Source organism: Citrus sinensis, chromosome 2 (assembly GCF_022201045.2).
Source record: "Citrus sinensis cultivar Valencia sweet orange chromosome 2, DVS_A1.0, whole genome shotgun sequence".
Classification (NCBI taxonomy): domain Eukaryota; kingdom Viridiplantae; phylum Streptophyta; class Magnoliopsida; order Sapindales; family Rutaceae; genus Citrus; species Citrus sinensis.
In genome coordinates, this window is record NC_068557.1 from 12,512,376 (window position 1) to 12,536,328 (window position 23,953).

Genomic DNA, 23,953 nt, shown 5'->3' on the forward strand with positions numbered 1-23,953 from the left:
AATCACAATGAACAATCAATCCCCGGCAACGGCGCCAAAAACTTGTTAGTGATTAAATACTAATGTTATTGGTGTCAATGTGCAAGTGTACATAACAAGTAATAAAGTGATTAGTATTCAAGACCGTCTCCACATGGATTGATGTTATCAGATTTGCTACAGCAATCTTAACAGTGCAAATTTTGTGCTAAAATAAAATAAAATAATTAATGAAACTAATATACTAATTAAAATAAAAACGTAATAAATAAAATGCAACAAAGTAAATTATCACGTCAATCTCAAGGATAAAATCAATAGGAATATAAAGTAGTTGAGTGAATAAACTCTCCTAATGGTCTTGACTATTTTTTAATGGTTGGCTCGGTTGCTGCAGTATCTGCTATAGCACTGGGCAGAATCTTTATGCATCCTTAGCCGTCGCATGTTGGATATCTTATATCTATATATAACCTAACAGTGATCAATTGTTATGCCAACATAAGATATACCATTACATGCTTAGGTTCTATTTACCCTACAAGGTGAATCCCTATATCTAGTTCATCACTAATTTTAGATTAAGCATGGCCCTTTTGGGATAAGTTAAACTCAATCCAGGAAACTCAATCTAAAACCAAGTATTGTTCTGATATGTTCCACTAAGATATGCCCTTTTGCGGCTCTCTCCTAACTTGTATCATTAAATGGGTGATCAACCGACATATTGAATAAAAATAAATACTATCAAAACAAACTGCTACAGCAAACATACAGCAACATATATATTCAGTCAATAAACCATCAAGATTGTTTATCACTCAACCAGAAATAAATTTAATTCATGGTTTGCAAAAGAAAAATAAAGAAAAAAGTTTTAGCCATGAAACACATCCCCATGAATAAATAGAAAACACGAAAAGAAGAGAATGATAAGAAGGATTGAGCTCCCAATTGATCTCTATAATTTTTCCTCTTGTGTAGCCTTCAATCTCTATCTTGAATCTGTTTTTCTTTTATTTCTTTGTGTTTTTCTCCTTGGGTGACGGCCCTCCTCCATCCTTATGATGTGTGCTTCTTTTATAGTTAAAAATTAGGGTAAACAAAAGCCTAGGGCGCGCATAAGTCAGATTAAGAAACTGAAGATCGTAATTCTGCAAGTATCCCGCTCGAAATTTTCTCTGTCGTTGTTCCAGGATTGCTACAGCAACGGCTACAACAACGGCTATAGCAACTGCACTGTTCTAGATTTGTTTTAATTCTTTTATAACAATGTCCTTCCTCCTTTTTGCCAGCCTATTACATCAGCATTCCTTCTATGAATTATAAGCTTCTGAAAACCTACAATTATGCACACAATTTGAGCACGAATTACTTTAAATTAAGCAAAACTCATTAAGACTAAACTAAAATGAATATTTATGCAAAATGTAACAATAATGCAATAGAATCACATCATTTACTCTCTAAGTAATATTAATTTAAGTCTAAAAGTGCTATGATAACTCTCATTTCATAGAGTTATCAACTAGCATTTTTATTTGACTTGAGATCGTATTATTTCTAAGCTGAGGGCATATTTCTTTCATCTTGGTGAGAGCATGTGATATCACTTATTTATTATTTTCTCTCAATTACCATTCATTGGCGTGGCTATTTTTATTGGGTTTAATTTCTTTGTGAGAGTATTACTATTTTAAGTGAGATTTTGGGGTTTAACATGTTATTCTTGAAAGTAGCTGTGACAAAGTCTACTCGATTGATTCATGTGGATGGTTGATGTGGGTGTGATGTTTCTTTAGACTGGAGATAATGCTTATACTTTTATTTTATTATTATCATTAGTCTGATTGAATAAACATGATTGCTAAAAAAAATTATTTTGGATTTGAATTTTATTTTCGCTTTATTTGCTAAGGACTAGCAATAAGCTGGTTGGGGGGTGTGTTGAGTGTTAGAAAATGTATATTTATAAAGGAGAAAATCGTCATTTTACATTTCAAGTCTTACTAACACCCTTACTTTTATGTATTTAAGCTTCTTGTGATTTAATTACGTGTGTTTTATTTTAATTAAGTATTTTATATATTTTAGGGGCATTATGGTCATTTCACAATGAACGAGAGATCAGCCGGCAAAACGGACATCACTTTTGAACTCAGGATGGTCGAAAACCTTAGGAGGAGCATAAAAGAAAAAATGACACTATTCACATGTACGGTACTGTCTACGTTACTGTTCATAACACTGTTCACATAGACGGATCGATGACGTGACATTGACCGATGATGTCGCATTGACTGATGAGGTGTCACGATCCTGTTGGACTAAAATTCTTATGCATTGTTGATTGGTGACGTGGCAGCATGTTAGTGGACCAAAAATTACGCGTACGGTACATGCATATACACATAATTATTTTCAGCCAAACCGCGTACTGTTGACTGATGACGTGGCGTAATCTTGAGCGTCCAAACTGTTTTTAATCCGATGGCCATGATTTACTCAATGTATCTATAAAAAGGGGGCCTCCCCCCCTAATTGGCATCTCTGAATCCATTTTTGGACTCCATTTTCTATAATTCCTTCTCCATTTTGTATTTTCTATGTATTTTAATGAATTTCCATTTTGCCCCTAGTTCAATTATGAGTAGCTAATTTTCTTTCAAGTTTGGGTTGAAGGTGAAGTCTCAACATGTGTCATGGGCTTTATTTGGCAAATTTATTTTCTCTTCCCCTCTAGTTTTTGTGGATGTTTTGACTTCTCGTCGACAAATAATAATAATCTTGTCTAGATACCGGCTTGGTTTCACCTGCTCCCTAGTACAAGGTTATTATTATTTGGCACGATAAGCCTTTAGCACCATATTTATTAGAGCGTGGTTCATGAGGTGTGGAAACCCCCCTAATGATTTAATTGGCATTAATAATGAATATTTAGCCCATGGTGCATGTTGATACGGATCCAGATACGCAAGTACGTCATTTCAATAGATTTCTCTTCAATTTATTCTCGCCATTTCAATTCCAATTTTAGGATAATCTAAGTCACTTTCACCACAAATCCAACCACCCTTATACAAAATTAATTCTACATATAATTAAAATCCAGCTCTTCGCGGAATCGACACTCGTCACCATTAATCTATTCTACAATAGATTCGTGCACTTGCGAGTTCAATAAAATTTGCACAACACCCTGCGTAATTCCAGTCCCTCCAAGCCTTCCTCTCAGGACTTCAAGAGTCTCCATTTTCCCAATGCTCACTCTGCTCAACGATTTCGCGAAAAATTCATGGGAAAACCAGTAACTCTCTCTTTTTTTCTTGACATTGAAGAGATTTTGGATATTACAATTTGTGGTCACAATATTACTCACATGCTTAGTCATTGGAATGAGGCTTTAAGTATAGAAGAGCATGTTTATGAAAACCTTGTGCGAGTTTTTTACTCTAATATGGAACTCTCCTTTTCCCGGCAAGTTCAAATTATTACTTTCGTAGGAGGAGTTCGTATTGAGTTTGATGAGGTAGACTTATGTAGTATACTTGGGATTCAATATGGAGGTTTAGACATTTACACAACTAGGAAAGAGCTTGACTTTAATGATTTCCGTCATGTGGATGGTGTATAGAATATTTGTAGGCGTCGGGATCTTTCGCATACTTCATAGCATACTCCAGCACATGGTTACTCCTAGACAAAGTCATAGTGATGAAGTAACTCGACTTGATGTTGGGTTATTAGATTCCCTTATCCGTGGACGACATGTGAGCTTATCTTACACTATCCTACGTCATATGTATCGACACCTGTTGTGACCAACTGGTCTCTTCCTTATGGTAGCACCATTACTAGGATTTTGAGGTATTTTCATGTACCTCTTATTGAGCCTATTTTTTTTTAGACCCGAAAGCTAAGTAGATAGATTATTTCTGCGATCAGATATTTTAAGAAACATGGGAAGTGGGTGAAGACACAATCCTCTAAGAATGAAGACACTTTGGTTGCTCTGGAGGATGACCGAATGGTCAATGTCGTTTATTTTGAGGATGAGTTACCCAACTTTCGCCTTGGAGCTAGACCTCGTGCCTCTCGTCGAGCAGCAGCAGCCCCCTCTCAGGATGAGGAGCCAGCCGAGCCAGTTGTGCCTCCTGCAGCATCTTTAGCTTCTGATGATCTCATCCAGCAACTCCTTGACAAAGTGAATGCACTTTCCCAGCAGCAGCAGCTGCTCCAATCCCGATTTGAGTCTTTTCAGCAGCAGTTTTTAGACTAGTAGATGGAGCTACTTGCTGGACAGCAGCGTATCCTTAGTTATCTTGGTTATAATCCCAGCAGTTCCTCTTCACGGCCCCCATCTTAGTTTTCTTCACCTATGCATTTTGCACAAACATTACTCATCTCATGTAGTTGTATTGATACTATTTGGTTTTTTATTGTGCTTGTGATGCTTTTATGATGATTTTGTTGGATATGTGGACTTTGTTTATGATTGAGTTGATTTTGATGACATGTTTGGATATTGCTTATGATAATGTTAAAATTGTTGGTATGGAGGTTGGTTGCTAAATTGGAGTTTATATGAGAGTGTTTTGTTACTACTTTGTTTTTTAGGATATGCTCATTTTTAAGGGGAGATTCTGCCGAATTTTTTTTCCGACATGGGTAATCTCTAAACTTCTCTTTTTAATCTTTTCGCGCTTATTTCTTTTTTATGATGAAGGGGGAGATAATTTATATATAATCTGTTGAATAATTTTCTTTTTATTATTTTTTTGTGTGGTTAAAAATTGATGGGCACATATTTAAGGGGAGCTAAATTCTACAAATATTTTTACTTGGGGGGAGCACATATTTAGGGGGAGCAAAATTGCACAAGCATTTTCTTGAAAAGTTTGTCATTGTAAAAAAGGGGGAGATTGTTAACATAAATATTTCTTTAATATTGATTTTGATGATAACAAACTTGATTAAGATTGATTTAAAAGCTCAAATTATTCTTTCATATAGTTTTCATACTGTAAAGGCTTTATATTCAATAAAAAGTAACTTTATGACCTTCCTGTTAATGATTTAAATTGAAAAAGTTTTGAGAACTTTGAAATTAGCAAATATTGATTAAAATTCTGGAAATGGGCTTATTTGACAAGTTTTATAAAGTTTTCGGTTGTAGTATAATTCTATAAAGTTTGGGGCCAAATTGTAAATTTAAAAAATAATTCATTGTAGCAATCACTATAGCAAACGGCTAATCGACATCTTGATAATGGCTAGTTGACATCGACCATAATTGAAGAGTAGCCTCTGGACACTAACGGTGATCTGACATCTTGAAAACGGCGATTCGACAATTTGAAAATTCAGCCCAACGGTCATATTGACCAGTCAAAACGACGATCCAATATCTAATTAACTGCAATCTGACAGTGAGTAGAAAGTCAATAACAGCTAGTTTTCAACTCCAACTATAAATAAGCTCAATCAAATTCAAACTTCAACGATTCCAACAATTATCTTTGAGCAAATTATTGAGCATACAACTTTCATTGAGCTTTAAATTCTTGTATTCATTTCACTTCTCACACTTTAGATTTTCATTTGTAATCAAACACATTGTGTGTGAGAGATTTATTTTTGTAATATTTTTGAAAATCAAATTGAGAGTTTGTAAGTGTTGGGATACACTTAGAATAAGAGATTGTGGATAATCTCTTTGTGGAAAGGTTTATTGACACCTTGGAAGTCAATTGTAAGAACAGTTAAAGCCTTGGAGGCTTGCTTAGTGGAATCCTCAAGCCCGGTAAGCTTGGAGGCGTGGACATAGGCACGATTAGTTGAACCACGTAAAAATCACGTGTTTGATTTCTCTTCCCTTACTCTTTTATTATCTTGCTTGATTAAATTTATTTATTTATTTTAATTTCATTAAGGCAATAGATTAAATTGTTGTGTGGTTTGCTTAGCTTAATTTTTAATAACCCAATTCACCCCGTCTTGGGTTGCTTAGATAGTATTTCATAGATTGTTCACCATGTCTGTAAATCTAGTATACATAGAATACATACTATCATTTGTTCCATTTGGAACAATTCATATTGTTGAGTGTACCTACTAATTTTAAAACGCTTTCACTTGATTCATGCCTTCATAAAAAACTTCAAGTTTACGCCAAATTTCATTAGCACTTTCACAACTAGACACTCTATGAAACTTTTTCTTATCTAGTGCACAAAACAAGGCATTCATAGCTTTGGAATTTAGAGAAGCTTTTCTCTTTTCCAATTTATTCCATTCCCGCGAAGGTTTTAGAATATCTTCCCTGACTTCATTTTTAGTCAGAGGCATAAAAGAACCATTGTTAACGATTTCTCAAATTCCGTAATCTAAAGCTTGCAAGTAAATTCTTATCCTAGTTTTCCAATACGGGTAATCGTTTCCATCAAAATATGGTGGTCTAGTGTGAATTAGTATTTTAAAACTTATCCTAATCAAACCAAACAACAATCCAATCTAACGCCTTAATAAAATTCGAAAATAATAAATTCAATGAAAGCACAATAATAAATGAGTAGGGAAAGAGAAAACAAACTAAAGGATTTTTACGTGGTTCGGCAATCCCCGCCTACATCCACGCCTCTAATTAACCCAAACTTGAGGATTTCACTATCCAAGCCTTCCAAGGCTTCAAATGCTTACAATTGACTTCCAAGGTGGCAATGAACCTTTACAACAAAGAGATTATCTCCAAATCTCATCACTCGAGTGTCTCACACACTTAAACACTCATAAATTTGATGAGGAAATGAAAATTACAACAAAAACTCTCTTAAAGAGCAGATATACAAATTGAAGAACAAAGATGATTAAATATATAATGATTTGCGAAATGAGAGCTCAATATATGTTGTGTGCTTTTTGTTTTTGCTTGTAAGAGAGCTTGAAAATGAATTTGATTTGAATTTATATAGTTTGAACCCAAAAACTAGCCGTTATGTATTTTATGATGATAACCAACTTTCCGCTTTCGAAATCAGGTTAGCCGCTTTTATGTTACCGTTATAGTAAAAATTTGAATTTTAGAACATCTAGTATGCCATTTTTTAAATCTGGATAGACGCTTTCATTCCAGTAAGCTACTGCCCAAACTCCAGTCTTCCGCTTGTCAAATCCGGTTCGCCGCTTGCTACATCAACTACTACAGTGAACTATTTTCTAAAATTATAGTTTGACCCCAAAACTTTATATAATTGTACTATGCCCAAAACGTTATGAAAATTTTTAAATAGGTCCAATTTCAGATTTTCTAAATAATACTTTGTTAATCCCAAAACTTTCTAAAATTATGATATGGCCCAAAATATGTGAAATTATAGAATGGCCCAAAATATTTAAATATTTTCAATTAGGTCCAAATATGAAATTCAAAATAATATTTATTAAAATCAAAGATGGCAAAATCCTTTCACTTTATTCCATATCTTGAAAAACACTCTAATAACATAAAAATCATTTTCTTGTTATAAAAGCACAATGTGTAAATATTTATTTATCCAAAACATGTGGTTTGTTATCATCAAAATCAACATTTATAGCCCTATAAGCTAACAATTTCAAGGAAGAATGAAATGCCACTATCTAATATTCTTGAAGTATAATTATTTGATGTCTGAGGAATTGACTTCATGGGTCCGTTTCCATCTTCCTTCAAGAATAAATATATTCTGATAGCTGTTGATTATGTTTCTAAGTGGGTTGAAGTTATTGTTTTGCCTTCTAATGGTGCTCAGGTTGTTGTGAATTTTTTGAAGAAAAATATTTTCACATGGTTTGGCACTCCAAGAGCAATTATAAGTGATGGTGGGAAACATTTTTGCAATGAAGAATTTGAATTTTGACATGCACGCAGCAGGAGAAAAGAGATTGTTGCAACTTAATGAAATGGATGAATTTCGCAATGAAACTTATGAGAATGCTTGAATCTATAAAGCCCACACTAAACATTTGCATGAAAAACATACACTCAGATGTGAATTTCAGGTTGGCCAAAAGGTTTTATTATATAATTCTCAACTTCGACTCTTCCCAGGCAAGTTGAGATCCTATTGGTCTGGTTATTTTACAATAACACAAGTCTTTCCTTCTGGCGTGGCAAAAGTTTCACATGATACAAAGGGCACATTCAGGTTAATGGTCATCGATTAAACCCCTATCTAGATGATGCATTTGATAAGCACAAGATAGCTATTGAGTTGTCTAGTCCTGAATGACGACCAAAAACAATCAAGCTAATGACTATAAATTAAGCGCTTCTTGGGAGGCAACCCAAGCTTTATAAACTTTATTATTGCCATCTTTATGTTTCCTTATTTCTTTTGTCTTTTCTTTTACTTATTTTATTTGTTTTATCTAGGTTTTTGCACAAGTTTGGGGGTCAATGAACATAAACGTTTCACATGCCTTTTCAATGACTCGACTGCAAGGTTACATATTCAAGTGCAAAACCGAGGGAGTTTCTTTTTTCTTTTTCTTTTTCTTTTTCTTTTTCTTTTTCTTTTTCTTTACGTTGAAGACAATGCTTATTTTAAGTTTGGAGGTGGGAATATTTGCTTTCATTTTTTTAAAAAAGAAAAAAAGAAAAAAAAAGTGATGCCTATGATGAGTATATAGTTGAAAAAGAATATGGTTATCAGAAATGGATGAATATTGTCTTAGTTTATACTTGATTATTGTGTTAGTTTTGTCTTGATTGTGATTCTTTAAATATCTTGCGCACTTATATCGATTCTTTCATAATTTTGACTTGAGATTTGAGATTGATACAGCCTAAGTTGAGAATTTTATATTGAGTAAATGATTATTTACCTTGATTCTACATTATTTAAGTTTACCCAGGCACCATAGTCAGAAATAGTTATCTATAACCCTTAAGAGTGAAGCTATCATTGAGTAATTTTGGCCTATGTACCACCAATATATAGAGGATAATCTATCATGAGAAGTAGGCTACCTTAAGGGGTAGACTGAAAGCTCCTGACTATGGATATATTGAAAAAAAAAAAAGCATGTGCTTCAAGAAAAATCAAATGAAAATGCAAATTTATGATTGTGGAATTAAAAAAAAAAGATCAAGATGATGAGGTTAGTTTGACCTACTCTGTTTATTATTCAATAGGGGGATTGTCACTTTCCCCCCTACAGAAATCAACATATACCATTTACCTCCCTGTTGTTTTTATAATGGCCAAAAATCCCCCTGACAGCATAAGTTTACAGTATAACCTTTATTTTTAACTACTCTTTTATTTACATTTATTATAAATTAAATAAATTACATGAATAGAAATTAAATTAAAAAATTAAGTATTAAAAAAAAGAAATATATGTTTTGATATGAGAAAAAAATTAATAATAAATTTTTATTTGTCATTCAAGTTTTCTTATAATAATTTTTTTTATCATTTTATAATAATTTTCTTATATATTTACTTTAAGAAAAATTTCACAAATTAAATAAGTACAAGAAAAAAAATTTATTATTAATTTTTTTGCTCATATCAAAACATATATTCCTTGTTTTTAATGCTTAATTTTTTATTTAGTTTCTATTCATGTGATTTATTTAATTTATAATAAATATAAATAAAAGAGTAGTTGAAAATAAGGGTAATATTGTAAACTTATACTATCAGGGGGGTTTTTGGCCATTATAAAAACAGCAGGGGGGAAAATGGTATATGTTGATTGCTGTAAGGCGGAAATTGGCAATCTCCCTATTCAATACAAGGGCTGTTGATATTGAAAATTTTGAGAATGAGTGTTGATTGAATTGATTCACACACAATATAAGGATCCAATGTGAGATGAGGCTGACTATTGAATTAAAGTTAGAACTTTGTCAATATTTTTAATTTTCTTTGAGCTATATACTTTATGCAATTTTTGACGCATTTTTTATGATGTTTGTGGGTATCATTGTTGTGCAAATTTTATTGAACTCGCAAGTGCACGAATCTATTGTAGAATAGATCAATAATGACAAGTGTCGATCCCACGAGGAAGTGGATTTTAATTGTGGAGAGAATTAATTTTTCTAAATAGGTGGTTGGAATTATGGTAAAGATAATTTAGAATATCCTAAAATTTAAATTGAAATGGCAGAATTAAATTAAAGTAGAAACTATAATAATTGAAGCGCTTGGGTAACTGAATCCGTATCAACATGCGCCATGGGCTAAATATTCCTTATTAGTGCCAATTAAATCATGAGGGGGGAATCCACACCTCATGAACCACACTCTAATCAATATGGTGCTAAGAGCTTATCGTGTCAAATAATAATAATTTTGTACTAGGGAGCTAGTGAAACCAGGGCGGTATCTAGACAAGATTATTATTATTTGTCGACGAAAAGTCAAAACATCAACAATAATTAGAGGGGAAGAGAAAGTAAATTTACCAAATAAAGCCCATGGCACATGTTGATACTTCACCTTCAACCCAAACTTGAAAGAAAATTAGCTACTCATAATTTTAAGAAGATATTTAAAAAACAGAACTTCAACAAGCCAAAGAAAACTTCTACATCAGTGGCTCCAACGACTCAAGAAGGTTCTTCTCACCCTAATTCTAAATTTTTTAATCTTAACAAGCTTGAGGGTATTCAATGCAGAGAATGTGGAGGCATAGGACAAATACAGACAATGTGCTAACACTTTTATGAAAAAGAAAGCAATGCAATCTACTTCGAGTGATGATGATTCTAATGATAGCATTGATGAAGAAGACCTTGTTGGAGGACTTGTTGTTTATAATGATGTGTCAAGATATACTAATGGTAGTGAACAGGAATCAAATATCATAGATGCATCCATTATTTAAAGCCTCGCACTTAGCTCCTTACAAGGAAGACACTAATTCCTATCTTGACACAATTGTATAACATGTTAACAAGAATAATAATTCAAATAGCAACATTAGTGACATTGATATAAATGACAAGAAATCTTTTCAAGAAAGCTACAAGATGATTTTTGCTAAATGGGAAGAAGTCTATAATCAAAATGTGACCTTGTTGACTTAAGTATCCAATCTTTTGGATGATAATGCAAAACTTGAGAGTGAGGTGATGAACCTTAAGGTTTATATTTTAAGCAACAATTTTCTCGATAAATCAAATGAGATTAACATTGTGAAATATTGTAAACTACTAATGAAAGACTTATATTTTGTCTTTCTTTATAATTTGCAAATGAAATTTAGGTGATGGCCAATACCTAATGAGAAGTCACAAATTATTTTTCCTTAATCTTTATGAAACTTTCATCCTTGAGTAATAGAATTAACATTACTTTTTTTTTTCCTACATGAGATTTAAGCTCAATAGATTGAATTCACCTACTGCTTAAATTCATCTTGGTCATGTAGAGTACTTGATTTTGCAAGAATAAATTATTCATCCACATGAAATGCCATATATCGAAATCATGCATTCAACTAGGGAAATACATATGCATTTCATGCTATGTAATCGAAAACCTAAATTTTAAAGTTAACAATGTTAATTTAACAATAAATTCAAACCTTCCTTCGGTAAAGGTTGTAAAAATACATTGAATTTACTACATCTTTATTCACGTATTAGACATATATGGGCCTTTAATAATAAGACTAGCAGATAAAGAAATGAAATTTGAAAATTCCATACCTGTGGGCCTAGGAAAATTCTTATAAATCGATATCCAATTTACTGTTATTCCAATTAAATTATTACAATAGTTATCTCTTTGTAGGGCCCATTGATTATTTAATGAATAATTGAAAACAATTGATGCCATATATCTTTCTATTCATCTTTGTATGATATTATATAGAGAAATTATCATTTATATACCCTATATTTGCTATGTTATTAAAAATACTATAATACTTTGAGGGTGTATCAATCGTCTATCCTTAATTGACAAAATGTATCAGCTGACCACCAAACCGTTAGTTGTCATTTGAAAGTTAACGGAGTTACAGTGAATTGACGATTTTACCCTTGAAAATTATCACTTTTATACCCTTAAATTCTCTTTTTATCACTTGTATACCCTTAAATTATCACTTGTATCATATGAAAAGACCAAATTACCCTTCTGACTTCATCATACTTAAACAGCAACTAACGGTTTGGTGGTCGCTGATACATTTTGTCAACTTACGGTGGACGATTGATACACCCTCAAAGTGTTTTAGTATTTTTGATAATGGAGTAAACTAAGGGTATACAAATGATAATTTTCCTATTATATACTTCATCAAACATATATCGTCATATCTTTAGATGTTATGGCTATTTTCAAGATACAATAATACTTAAAACTTCAATGGTATAAAAAAATAATTTAATAGGTAAGAAACTGATGTCGAAATATACACCTTTTAGAGCAATTAAAACATTAAGAGCAAGACTATATGAATTAATTTTATGCAGCAATAAAATGCCCTGTTTATTAGGGTTTATCAAAATCTTGTGTCAAAAAACATCAATAGGTTCAATGGCAAATTGGTCTTTTTGGTATTTTTAATTTCTTGGATGATCAAGTAGATGTCATTTTCTGATTTTGAAGGATCAGAAACCTTGGGATAAGCAATAACTAGGATTAAATTCGAGATAGGATTGAAAATTGATTTTGAGAGAGATTGAAATTTTATGTAATGAGTCATAAAGACATTATGTTAGTTTAATTAAAAATTAATAATCATAATAAGTAAAGTTAATATTGCCAAATAATTTAGAAACAATGAACTTTGTATAAAATTAAAATAATATTAAAGTTAAAGTAAATTTTTAGTTCTTTTATCTTATAAGATAGAATAGTTAATTTAAATTTATGTTAAATAAAAAAAATCTCAGTCAAAAAAATAAATTAAGATAGATTTACTTAATTAATTCTCCAAAATTCTTCTTTGTTTGAGTTTTTTTTTAAAAAAAATAATGTGAACTTTTTGTAACTATTTTTTACAAGTGTGGTTAGTTTGCAAAATTATAGGGTGGAAATAAATTAAGATAAAAAGGAGATTGCCTATTTCCGCTCTACTAAAATCTATATATACTATTTACTTCAACTATTTTCATAATACTCAAAAATCTCCTTGACACCAAAATTTTATGATATTACCCTTGTTTTCAAATACAATTTATTTAAATTTATTGTAAATTAAATAAATCATGTAAATTAAATTGAAATAAAAAATTAAATACTGAGAATAAGAAATAAAGGTTTTGGGTGTGAAAAAAAAAAGATATTTTTTTAATTTATCTTATTTATGAACATTTTTTCTAATAATAAATATATATTATGTATTTCCAAGATCAAATGTCAAGCAAATGACTTATTTACCTTTTTTTCTTTAAATTTTTTATGCCAAGGAGATTATTAGATATTACGAAAATAACAAGTTTAAGTGGTATATTTTGATTTTAATAGAGAAAATTAGTAAATCCCCTTTTACCATACTAATTTATAAAAAAGAATAAATAAAATAAAATAAAATAAAAGGAATACTCTTAGAATATACACTAAAAATCTTCTAAACCACTGAAAAGAGAGTTTGAGGTCTGTAGAACAATGCAAATTTACTTTGAACATAAGGATAGGTTGCTGTAAAAAAGCAAACTAAAGAATTGTAGAGCTTGATAATCATAACATTACTCATAACCAATTATGAACTTCTAGGTTTATCAAGGTTTGTTCTCAAGACAAAAGCTAATAATGTTTAGCTATTGTGATTCTTGAATATTTGGTTGGATTAACCAAAACACTTTATTTTAGCAAGAACACTTTATTATATACGTGCAACCCCTTTATTAATTGGTTAATTTTTATTAACAACACTAATTGTGCTTTACATAATATTAAAAAGAAAAAAAAAGGCAAAAGCTTCTAGATCAGGATGACCGGATCCATATTCCATTGCTTTTTTCTGCTGGAATGAACTACGCCGCCGTATGACCCGGTGTGGGAAGACCTTTTTGTGAACAACAATAATTCAACAAAAGTGATCGCCTAATCTTTTACTTCATTAATGTTTCAACTAGCAGCGATTCAAAAGCGACATTGATTTTAGAACATTTAATTCTATACCAATAATCACATGTTCACATTATTGATCCCGTTGATATATATGTCTATATTACACAATAATACCAACAATGTTGGTCCTACTGCAAGTTACTTGACTTATAACTTCTTAACAATGTCATTATTAATTACCATTGACGTACGCAACTTATGACAATTGACCTGCTATCTTTTTCTTATCCTTTTCCTTTCCTGTAGCAGTTGTACAGATCAATCATGTGGACGAGGCTAAATTGCGGCTTCTGCACGTAACAACTTTGGGAAGGTAAGCTTGCAGGACCTTGCATCAACAGCTTTTTCTCTCTCATCCAACACGCGTGTAAGTTTTTTATTTGCTATGTTACAGACAGAATCTGTAACATAACAAGGTCCCAATCATGTCTAACCAATCAAGAGTGATAAATCATTCTTTTCCTTTTTCTCTTTAAAAAAAATGACGAACAATGTTAAATTTTAGTGCACTGAGATGTAATCAAACGATATATGTGGGAAAGATATTTTTAAATACTCGGAATAAATTTCAACCAGATTGATGCAATTGATAAAAGCAATATAGAATATTCAAGATTAAGAGGCTAGTCCATATATGCCAATTGGCACAATCCATTGTCTCAAAGTCTTCGAGTCCGAGAGATTGTTGGGACTATTTTTCCTCCAATTTAATTTAGTAATAAGTTTCTAATTCAGTATTAATCTCGGGAGTAATTCTACACATTTTAGAATTTTATTCTAAAATTATATCGTAAGTGATATGACAATCATTCATTGATTGGTGAAATAATGTAACTAATTCACTTAAAATTTATAAAAATGTCATCAGTTATTTAATAAATAGTAAATCATATGTCATATTATTTGAAATAAAATTTAGGATAAAATTTTAGAATGTCTAACATTACTTTTGCTTTCGGTAGAGTATATATTTTCTCGGTATTAAAAGAGGGTAAAAGTTCGAGTTATGTGATAATAGGTTTGTCAAAGCTAGTCCAAGTAGATTTTTTTATTTTAAATATCAGTCGAATTTTAATTATTTCTAAACTAGCACATAAAAAAAAAAGGGGGCAAGTATACGTGCGTGCGAGTGTGTGTGTGTGTGTGCGGGCACGAGATTAATACTAGAGATCCCAATATTTGATTACTAATTTGAGTCTTAATTGATGTGACATTTATGAATTGAATTATAGAATAGAGTAATAAATAATTTTATATCCATCATCCGATAGATGTATGACTAAAATTAAGACTTAAATATTGAAATCTCCATATCCATTGCGTGTATATGTATCAAGTAAAAGTTAAAATATTCGAACATTTGCTATGGATCTAACTGCAAATATAAATAGAATTTTAATCCTAATATATCAGGAAAAAAAAAGGCAAGGATATATATCAAGTTGGAATATTCTGGCATGTGCTTTGGAGAGGCACACCAAACGTGATGTCCTAATGTCAAAGAGCTCTACCCACAGGTGGATGTTATCGGCACTTCATAACTCTATGATACAACCTAACAAGGCCTTGGCCTCTATACATGATAAATATGAATTTGAATTTCGAATTTGCAAGGTCTAGGTGCCATATTTCAAAGGCACCAAACTATGTCATGTCTCCATCCTTTTAAAGAAAAAAAAATTATTTCGGGAAAAATAACATCTAATCTATTTTGAGGGAATAATATGTAAAATAAAATTTCTCAAGAACATGTGAAAATGACAACAGGGGGAAAACTCATTCTGACTCCAAATTCCATGACCTTAGGAAATCACGCCCAAAATCATAAGAGTAGGGAAACACGTTGATGCAGAATAAGTATATTTGTTTCTCTACAATCAAATTCACATCTGTGTGTACAATAATGGCCAGAGATACGTGTCGTTAAGAAGAGAGATGAAGGCAAAACCATAAATCCATATAACGCATTATCTATAAATAATGACCACCTCTATGAAAAAGGGGTCTCTTGGCCTTAGAAGAGCATTGTTCATTCTAGAGAGAGAGAAAACCTACTTTTTTTTGCTTTCTTCTTTCTTCAATCAAAATTAAACACTAACTTGAGCATCATAATGCCTTTTTTAAGTATGCAACCTGTTGGATTCGAGGCTACCTGATCGATTACAAGTTCTTTACAAACTAGAAATTCGTGTGAAGGCAAAAATCTAGAACCTTCATAGGCATCGTCTGTAGGGAACTTGCTGAAATTTTTCTCTCTCACTAAAACTCATGCAACCAACACTCTACCATCACCTTTTTTAGATTAGATTTGGCTGTGTATAGTTTGTGAGATCCAAACCTCAAACATGATTATAGAGGGAATAAATCTAAAAGTCCAAGCTAAAAAATGGAGGTCTTCCCTTCATGTGAGTTGTTGGAAATAAAGAGTAAAGAAAATGAAAAACCCATTTGGTCAACATTAGACTTTGACCAAATAGTAGGCAAACAAGATGGTAAAAATAGTTATTAAAACTGAAACTAATTTATTTTTTATTTTATTTTATCTTTATTTTCTTTTTAATTATGCTAATACCTTGGCAACTATTCTGGCTTATTTACATTTCTGCCATTTTATTTATTTCCTTGTATTTCTTATTTTTCCATGAGTGACGCTAAGGAAATATAAGAGGGAATATATAAAGGTTATTAAGCCGATATGGATTAAATAACTCTATGTTCTAATGTAACAACTATGATTCTACATCTAACATGTTCACACATTTTGTTTTTAATTTTAATTATGTCATTTCTGATTTTACTTGACTTATCCACGAGTGAGGCAATCGGAAACCCAAATATTCACCTCCTGATGGGGAATATACAAAAAAGTATTATGCCAATGTGGATTAATCTATTTTTTTTTAAATATTATTGAACTAACAATTATCTTTACGAATATAACCTTTACATTTCTGCATTTACGCTTTTATTTTTGTAAATTTTATAATGTTAGATGTTGATTATGTGAGGAATGGAAACTACTTATTCCCCTTTACTTATTTATTTATCTATCTTGTTAAATATACTGTTGTTTCGCCTTCTCCATAACGAGAAAAGAGACTAAGCAAAAGGTTTTTTAAGCCTAGATCATATACCCATAGAATAATTTTGGAGAATTCAAAAGTGTTTTAACACAATTCTCTCCAAACAATCAAAAAGTAGGGGAGATGAAAATTGTTCAAATGTACAACCAACCAAAAGATTCTGCCTCTCTAAAGTTCCCTATGTAAACTTTAGCCATTTTTAAATACTGTTCAAAATAAACAGAATGAGAGGCTAATAGAGGGAAAACATAGTTAAATGCACAAAAAAAAAGTAGTCGGTGGTTAGGCTTATCCAAAATAAATTTCCTCCAGTTTTCTCAAGTGAAATACCTATTGAAAAATATTCAGAACATGATATTTTAGAGAAATTTATTGAGGAATGAAATGTGCAAACCAGTGATGTCTTAACACAAGACCTCCAAATAAATAGAGGAGATAAAGAAGGTAAAACAAAAATTGAAGGCAAAATTGCTTGCCCTTGAGCAACAATCAAAAGAGTAGCTATAGAAAACCAAGCAGTTGCTATCCAGGAACAATTAGTTGATTTAGATTTGTGAATTATTCTAGATTATTCCTTATTAGAATGGAAAGAACAGATGGAAAGACAAATTGGCCCACTAAAATAAAGGTCAGAACTCACGCAAACAAACGCAAGAAGGCATATAAGGACTGATAATAATAGAGAACAAAGGTTATGAGATCACCTACAGAAGGGAATTCAAAAGATCTTAAGGAGACTCCTGAAAAAAATTCCATGTGGCTTCCACAGAAAATGATGCCATGATAGCTGCCCTAGGGAAAAAGCTAAATTCCATTTGAATGACATTCCAGATTAATAAAAATGCTTATTTAGATTGATAGCATGGAGACGAAGAACATTACATTTTAGCTATTACGACAATATGAATGATGTCAACTCTTGAAAATATTGATCCAATTGATAATGTACAACTCATGTACTCGAATGATTGATCATAAAATTTAAAAACTATTTCATATTCTCAAAAGACTCATGCATTGCACTAATGAGCATTTGCATGCATAAAGATTCATATCTTGCATCTCACGAGAATCCATATTCATCATTGTTTCATGAGTGTTCATGATCATCTTATACATTGTCATATATGTTTCCAAAAATATAAAAATCCATTTTAGAACTGACCAAATTACCTATGGAATATTTTCTTTCCCGCTAGAACTTCAATTCATAGGAAAAATTCTAACAACAAGAAATATTCCCTCTAATGTCGATGGTAAAGTAGACTTCCCCTCGAACTTCAGTTCAAGAGAAAAGTTCTAAGAACAATAAATATTTCCTCTTATATTGAGGGTAAAGTAGATTTCCCTTAGAACTTCATTTCAAGGGAAAAGTACTAAAAACAATTAATATCCATCCTTATGTTGAGGGAAAAATAGATTTCCCACTAGAACTTTATTTCGAGGAAAAAAGTTATAAGAACAATTAATATCCTCTCTTGTGCCAAGGGTAAATTATATTTGGTACAAGAACTTTAGTTTAAGGGAAAAGTTCTAAGAAAAATTAATATCCCCTTTTTATGTTGAGAGTAAATTAAATTTTCCACTAGAACTTCAATTCAAGAGAAAAATTTTAAGAATAATTAATATTCCTTGTTATGCCAATGGTAAATTAGATTTTCTCATAGAACCTCATTCAAGGTAAAAGTTCAAAGAACAAGAAATATTCCCTATACATTTACCCCTAAAACCTTAGTTCAAAGGAAAAAGTTCCAAAAATAAGGAATATTCCCTCTTGTGTTGTGGATAAAGTAGATTTTCCCTAAAACTTTAGCTCAAAGAAAGGTTTCTAGAACAATTAATATTCTTTCATACATCGAGGGAAAATTAGATTTCCTCCTAGAGCATTAATTCAAAAGAAAAATCTACGTCCTTCTTATATTAAGGGAAAAGTTGACTTCTGCCGAGTACTCTATTTCAGAGGAAAAGTTTAGTGAAATTGTTCACTTTTCTTTGCTCCAAAAAGGAGGAAAAACTTTCCTAATAAAACTCCTCTAGAATAACTCTCTTTTCCTTATGCTAACAAGAGGAAAAATTTTCTTAGGCCAACAAAAAGGAAAAACTACACTAGGCCAACAAGGAGGAAAAGTCCCTTAGTAATTTTCCTTTAGAAAAGTTCACTTTTCCTTATGCTAATGAGAAAAAACTTCCCTAGGCCAATAGGGAGGAAAGTTTTCTTGTAATATTTCTCTAGAAAAGTTCACTTATCCCTATGCTAATGAGGGAAAAAAATTCACTAGGCCAACAAAGAAGAAAAACTTCCCTAAGCCAACAAGGAGAAAAAGTTTTCTATCAATATTCCTCCAGAAATGCTCACTTTTTCCTATGCAAATAACGATGAAAAGTTCCACAATAAAATTCTCTGGAACTATTTATTTTTCCTTACACTAATAAGGAAACATTTCTTAACAATATTCTTTCTAGGAATTGTTCACTTTTCCTTATGCTACTGAGGAAAAAGGAATTTCCTAGGCCAACAAGGAGGAAAAAGTTCCCTAAGCCAATAACGAGCAAAAGTTCCTTAGTAATATTCCTATAAAAGAGTTTACTTTTCTTTATGCTAACAAGGAGGAAAAAATTCCCTAAGCCAGCAAGGAGGAAATTTTCGTAATAATATTCCTCTAGAATATGTCATTTTTCCTTATATCAAGGAGAAAAAACTTCCCTAGGTTAATAAGGAGAAAATTTTTTTATAATAATATTCTTCCAAAGTAGGCTACTTTTCCCTATACCAAGGAAAAAAATTTCCTAGGTCAACACAGAGAAAAAACATTCCTAGGCCAACAAGGATAACAAGTTCTGTAATAATATTCTTTTAGAATAGCTCACATTTCTATATGCTAAGAAGAAGGAAAAAAATTCTCTAGGCCAATAAAGAGGAAAAACTTCCTTAAGTCAACAAAGAGAAAATATTTTCCTAAGCAATAAGGAACAAAAGTTCCCAAATAATATTCTTCCGGAATACTTCATTTTTTCCTTCCACTAATAAGGTGGAAAAGTTTCATAACAATAGTTTTTCAAAAAAAATTCATTTTTTGTTTTTACACCAATAAGCAGGAAACACTTCCCTAGGCCGCCAATAAGAAGGATAAGTTTCGTAATAATAATCCTCTAGAATAGATCACTATTCCTAAGCCTACAAAGAAAAAAAAATATTTCCTAGGCCAAGAAGTAGGAAAAGTTCCACAATAATATTTGTATAGAATAAGTCACTTCTTTTTAATCCAATAAAGAGGAAAAGTCCCCTAATAATATTCCTCTAAAAATGTTTACCTTTTGTGCACTAAGAAGGAAGAAAAGTTTCCTAATAATGATCTTTCGTAGAATTGTTCATCTTTCCCTATACCAACAAAGAGGAGAAGTTCCATGATTGTTACCTTTAAACATTAGTAACAACAGCCTGATTGTTACTAGTTTGAGGACGAAGTAATATCTTATTAAGTATTCAATATCAAAAGCTTAAGGCTACCCATATTCTATAAGGAAAACTTCCACAAACAATATTACTGGATAATACTATTCAAGTTTGTAAGAACCCCAATTCTTTAGAGAAAAATTTCGCAAGCAAAGTTCCTAGATGATTGAAATTCTAATCACTAAATCATCATAATCAGAATAATGCAATTAAAAAAAGAAACTTGCACAAGTTTTCAAATGTGCACAACCTCAAAGTTTAAGAATGGATTTGCCTAGAATTGAAAAAGATATGAGGAAGCAAAACCTACCTCCAAAACTAAAAGAAAAATTGAGAATAATAGATATTCGGAATCAGAAGCTACATTAATTAACTTACCCATGATCTTCAAGGCAACAAACATCCAGAACTCTAAAGGCATTCAAGGAAAGCCAAGAAAAGGCCAACGCCCAACAAGGCAACACAAATGCCAAAGAGAAATAAAGGCTAAGGGAAAACTAAGGCAAACAAAAGGTAAGGCCACAAGAGCAAACCAAGCCAAGAAAAGGCCAATACATAGTAAGACAAATGAAGGTTAAAGAAAAACCTAGGCAAACAAAAGCTAAGGCTACAAAAGCAAACCAGGTCAAGAAAACTCCAACGCCCAGTAAGGCAAACAAAGGTTAAAAAAGAATCTATGCAAACAAAAGTCAAGACAAAAAGAGCATGCCAAGACATAAAGAAAAAGCCAATGCCCAATAAGACAAATAAAGGTTAAAGAAAAATCTAGATAAACAAAAGCCAAGGGAAGAAGAGCACGCCAAGCAAAGAAAAAGCCAATGCCCAACATGGCAAACAAAGGCAAAAGAAAACCGAGACAAATAAAAGCCAAGGCCACAATAGCAAGACAAGCCAAACACCAATGCCCAACAAGGCAAATAAAGACTTAGTTAAAAAAAAAAGGTTAAGAGAAAATTAAGGCAAACAAAAGCTAAGGTCACTAGAGCGAGCCAAGCCAAAAGCCAATACCCAACAAAACAAACAAAATGCTAAGAAAAAGTAAGGGCTAAGGGAAAATCGAGGCAAACAAAAGCCAAAGCCACAAAAGCAAGCCATGGCCAAAAAAATTAAAAATGCCAACACCCAATAAAGTAAACAAAGACTAAGAAAAAATCAAAGCAATTAATAACTAAGAAAAAAAAAGCCAAGGCCACAAAAGCAAGCTGAGCCAGGAACAACCAATGCCAACAAAAGCAAGTAAAAATTAATGAAAAACTTAGGTAAACAAAAGCTAAGGCTACAAAAGTAAGCCAAGCTGAGCCAAGAACAGCTAATCTCTTTACACAAGTGTTTCTCACACTTATAAACTCACAAATTTGATGAGAAAAAAAAGATTACAACAAAAACTCTCTTTAAGAGTGAATATGCAAATAATAGTACAATAATGATTCAATCTATGATGATTTGCGATTTAGAAGCTCAATATATGTTATATGATTTTGTTTATGCTTGCATTGGTTCTTAAAATGAAATTGGAGTTGAGTTTTTATAGTTAGAGCCCGAAAACTAGCCGTTATTGGCAAATTCCAACAACCAAGTAGTTAGCCGCTTGATTTATCCGGCTAGCCGCTTGTAACATTGATATTTATTGTTATTTTTGAATTTTGTTATTTTTGATACACTGTTAACTAAAATTATACTTTGACCCAAAACTTTCTATAATTATATTATGACCCAAAATGTTATAAAACTTTACAAATAGGTCCAATTTCAGAATTTTCTAATAATGATTGTCAATCCAAAACTTTCTAAAATTATGATATGGCCCCAAGTATATTATTATTTCTCAAAGAGGTCCTTTTCAAAATTTAACAAAATACCCATATTTTTCAAAGTTCTCAAAACCTTTCACTTTAGTCCAAAATGTTCATAAATTATAGTATAGCCCAGAACATTTCAAATATTTACAAAATGGTCCAACTCCGAAATTCAAAATAATACTTATTAAAATCACAAATTTCAAAACTTTTCATTTAAGTCCAAATTACTCAAATCCACAAAATACTTTACCTTATAAAAATAAAACCATTTAGTTTATGAAAAGTAATTATTTAAATTAATCTCTTGAACTTCTCAAATGCTAAATCATGTATCAATTAAATCATACTGGCTTTACAAGAATTTATCGTAATAATTTGTCCGTTGAGCTCTAAATTTTATTCTTGATTTCGCTGTTGTCCGTTGAGTGTCTTCAACTTGATTTCACTTGCATAAATATTACCCTTAAAAAACTAGTGAAATTGTGAAATACAATATTTATTAAATTACTTAAGACACATGTTTGTTATCATCAAAATTACATTATGTGTAGCCTTTTAGGCTAACAGCGACCAATCCTATACAAGGCAAGATAAAAATTGGCCAACCTAAACTACAACAAAAAATATTCACTTGCCGAAATTCTAGATTGCAAACAAAAATTTTTACCAACCATCCTGAACTAGCTGGAATGCCTAGGAAGAATTTGCTTTTCCCTTTAGAACTTTGGTTTAAATAAAAAAAAAATTGAGGAAATAGACGTTCCCTCTGGGAGCTTCAATTTAAAGGAAAAATTCAATGGATTCAATTACATCGCTTTAAAGAACAATCCACAATTCATCTTAGACCTCCAGTTCAGGGGAAAAGTTAAAATAATGACTACCATTTCCTCTAAGAACTTTAAGTCAACTAAGAGAAAAATTCACTTTTTCCTAAGTCAACTAAGAGAAAAATTCACTAATAAAATTCCTCTTGAAATACATTCAGATGCCCATGGCCATAGTTACTTCTTTCAAAAAGGCCACGGGCTAGTCAAACGAAAGTAAGTACTTTCCAATCAAAGTAATTTCTAAAGAAAACACACTTGTGATGGGAATAGTGTACGTTCCATATTGTGATAACACCAAACTATGCCACGTCTCCATCCTTTCTTTGTGGGAAAATAACGTCCAATCTATTCCTAGGGTATAGCATTCAAAATAAAATTCTCTAGGAACTTATGCAAATGATAAGAGGAGAAAACTCATTCTGATTTCAAATTCTATGGTTTGAAGAAACCACACTCAAAGTCATAAAAGTAAGGAAATACGTAGGTACGGAATAAATATGTTTCTTTTGCTACAATCAAATTGACATCCATGTGTACAATAATGATGGGTGACACGTTTCATTAGTAAGAAAGCTCAAGGAAAACCCCAAAATCATGTCACTTATCATCTATAAATAGGGACTACCTTTATAAGAAAAGGATCTCTTAGCCCCTGAAGAACATTGTTCATTTTAGAGAAAGAAAACCCATTATTTTCTCCTTTCTTCTTTCTTTAATCAAAATCAAATAC

General features: G+C 31.6%; 1 long non-coding RNA gene across 1 annotated transcript; it reads right to left on the reverse strand.

Moving 5' to 3' along the window:
• Positions 1–15,432: 15,432 nt before the first annotated feature.
• Positions 15,433–21,861, reverse strand: LOC112497269 (uncharacterized). The gene is made up of 2 exons (XR_003063976.2): positions 20,976–21,861; positions 15,433–17,930 (listed from the first exon to the last, which is right to left on the reverse strand). It is a non-coding gene; the product is annotated as an uncharacterized LOC112497269 (long non-coding RNA).
• Positions 21,862–23,953: the final 2,092 nt, after the last annotated feature.